Genomic DNA, 3,765 nt, shown 5'->3' with positions numbered 1-3,765 from the left:
CCGGAACGTACCCTGTGGTAGGTCCGTATACGGGAAACGTACCCTGGTACTATCTAATATGCCGGACCGCTACCTCGGCCTACCTTCACCTAAGCGAGTCGTTAGGGAGTCGCCCTACGCCTACTTCCCTAACACCTAACCCTAACCCATATCAAATAAGTTACCAGCCGGCTACCGTTGCCTGCGCTTATACCGCGACCGCTACCAGTCGGCTTACCGTTCCGCAGGCCTCCGGCACTACCCTGCAAGGGGACATAGACCCTATTGGAGCGTCAGTAGGGAAATACGAAGTGCAAGCAATGGATTCGGTACCGCCCCAAAGCAGTGAAAGCCATTGAATAATGCCATCGCCTTACTTCATGGCATAATGCTAGATATTCTACCTTCTGAGACCTCAGATATAAGGGAGATAACGCCACACCCACGAACCACCTCAATTTATCTCTGACAACTATTGCACATGCGACAGGCGCGTAGCCAGGATTTGGTTTTTGCCGGGGGCGGCACATTGCCCACTGAGCACGTGCAAGTGTCCCAGTGAGTGTGCCGAGATCAGGCTGGGCGTAAATCCTTCTACCGAGGAGCTGGCGGAGCGGGGGATGACTCGGCGATAGCCATCACATTACTAGCAACGAGCGACGTAAGCACAACTAATTTACACACACGCGCGCGAGTCGCGCCCACGCCCGACGAACATACAATACAACAACACACACCACAGGGGCCGCGATCCAGAATTTTGAAAAGGGTGTTCCAGAAGAGATTTGCCTTATTACAAAGGGCGACTGTTGCGCGTGCCTGTGAGACCTGGGGCACTTTGACCTTCCCTCTCTCTCCTTTCCTTGTCTCTCTGTGTGCTCTTGCTACTTACTTTCTCTGGTCGTTATTTAAAAACATAAAGCTGTCCGCAAGGCCATTTGGGGGGCCGTTTGGCGGAACCTTCCCCCAAGATTTTTTTTTTACAAAATCTTGTGCCATTCTGAGGAGCATTCTGCGCCAGTAATTTATTGTCTAGAATGCTCAAATCCAAATTTATCCAAGATCCGTCTACCCAGATCACTCATATCCCGGACACGCTGCGGAACCCTCTTTGCCATTTCTACAGTTCTCTTATATTAACGAATCTACATATATCTAAGCTAAATTCTATTATCAGCAAAACTAGCGCTAAACAGTACAAGATTTGTTCACTTGAGACAATATAAGCACGAAGTGTGATGTGTGTGAATGTTGTGCGCGGCGCGCTGTGTGTAGTGTGTGTGTGTGTGTGCGTTGCCGTGCGTGGTCGCGCGGCGTGCTGTGCGTGCGTCAGTTGTTGTGTAGTGTGGCTGTGTGTCTGTGTGTAGTGTGTCTAGCGTGCGGATGCTGTGTGCCGTGCTGCGCCTTCAGGCCCTCCTCGCAACGGTGCGTGCTGATGTGTCCACCTGGTGTATGATTTTTTTTCCTTTTTTTGTTAAGGGCTAAAAAAGGGGGGTCCGGACGCCCTCGACCCCCCTCTGGCATTCCGGCCCCTGCCACACATACACACAACACACACACACACAAAACACACACACAACACAAACACACAACACCACACACACACACACACACACACACCTACACCACACACACAGCACACACACACACACACACACACACACACTCACACACACACCACACCACAACACACAAACCACACAACACACACACACACACACACACACACACACACACACCACCACACACACCACACACACACCACACCCAAAATACACCCACAACACAACACATCACACACATCACACACACACACACACACACACACACACACACAACACCACACACACACACACACACACACCACACACACACACACACACACAACACACACATCACACACACACACAACCACCACACACACACACCACACACACACACACTACTACACACACACACACACACACACACACGCATATTACACACAACAACCCACACACACACACACACACACACACACACACACACACACACACACACACACACACACACACGTACATACATTTATACATGCATACTAACATGCACGCACATGGCAAATTTGACAACCGTACGTTTGGCACGTGCCGTAGCCATGCCAGTGCTAGGGGGGTCTGGGGGCATGCCCCCCCAGAAAATTTTGAAATATTTAAGCCATTTTGGGCCAATATTTGAGCCGTTTTGGGGGGGGGGCGACCGCCCCCACCGCCCCCCCTGGCTACGCGCCTGATGGATATGCATTTAATATGGTTGGGGGCAGCATCGATTTATATAAGAAATTGTTATCGGAAGACCTGTGTTTATAATTAGGAGAGCGCCCTAGCATGTAGGCTGCTGCAAAACTCCTAGCTACTTCATCCCCTACCGTACGTGTTTCCCTTTATTTATTTTTTATTTTTTTTATAAGAGAAGAGAAGTTATCCTAGCATGGATTTATATGATTACATCCTATCAGCAGACCACACTTAAGCAATAGGAAGAAGACCTGGCATATGTAAGGTCCCGGGTGCGTACATACCAGCCAGTACACAATCTGCATGGCTACGTTAATGTGTTAACGCATGTGCAATATCTCACCAGAGGTGTTATATTTTGTGATGAATATGCATTTAAAATGGTTAGGGGGTATCTCAGCATAGATTTCCCTGATAAACTTTTATCAGTAGACCTGTGTTTATAATTAGGAGAGCGCCCTAGCATGTAGGGTACAACACACCTACTTTATGCCCTCGCGTCCTTCCCCTTGCCTCCTCTGTCCCTTGGCAGCCTCCTTCTTCTTCTACCGCCCCCAGCTATCTTCCCTGCAGCCTTTCCTCAGTCTCCCAACCCCTCTCCCCCGCAGCAAGCTATATTATGAAGTTTTCCTCAGACGGCACTGCACGCCTAACACGGTGCGCGTGTTACGCCCGTTCATCACATAAGTAGACAGCATTAAATAACAGCGGAAAGGCGATAAATTGACGACCCAGCAGCAGGACAAACCAACAAGAACGCCATCTTTCCTAGGAGAGAACCACGCATGCGCGCCGTTTAATACCAACATAAAATACATAGATCGTACATTTCGTACATTAGGAATCGTATAATAGAAATCACATCTTCTCCACACGCGCGCATGCGCAATATCTCTCGAGAGAAATCGAATTTTGCAAAGATTATGCATTTAAAATGAAGAGGAGTTATCCTAGCATAGCTTTATATGATAACATATTCCATCAGTAGACATCATTGAAAAAATAAGCGAAAGACCTTGCATGTAAGATCCCCGTTGCTTATACCAGCCAGTACACAATCTGGCCACGTTAGTTTGTTAGCGCATGTGCAATATCTCACCAGAGGAGTTATATTTTGTGATGAATATGCATTTAAAATGGTTAGGGGGTATCTCAGCATATATTTCCCTAATAAACTTTTATCAGTTGACATGTGTTTATAATTAGGAGAGCGCCCTTGCATGTAGGGTACAAAGCACATACTTTATGCCCTCGCGTCCTTCATCTTGCCTCCTCTGTCCCTCGCTCAGCCTTCTTCTTCTTCTACCACCCCCAGCTATCTTCCCTGCAGCCTTTCCTCAGTCACCCATCCCCTCTCTCCCTCAGCAAGCTATATTATGAAGTTTGCCTCAGACGGCACTGCACGCCTAACACGGTGCGCGCGCATGCGCAATATCTCCCACGAGAAATCGTATTTTGCAAAAGATTATGCATTTAAAATAAAGAAGAGTTATCTTAGCATAGATATATATGA

The sequence above is a fragment of the Priapulus caudatus genome, unplaced genomic scaffold (genome assembly GCF_000485595.1).
Source record: "Priapulus caudatus unplaced genomic scaffold, Priapulus_caudatus-5.0.1 Scaffold406, whole genome shotgun sequence".
NCBI classification, from domain to species: Eukaryota; Metazoa; Priapulida; class Priapulimorpha; order Priapulimorphida; family Priapulidae; genus Priapulus; species Priapulus caudatus.
Note: the sequence above shows the minus strand (reverse complement) of the source record.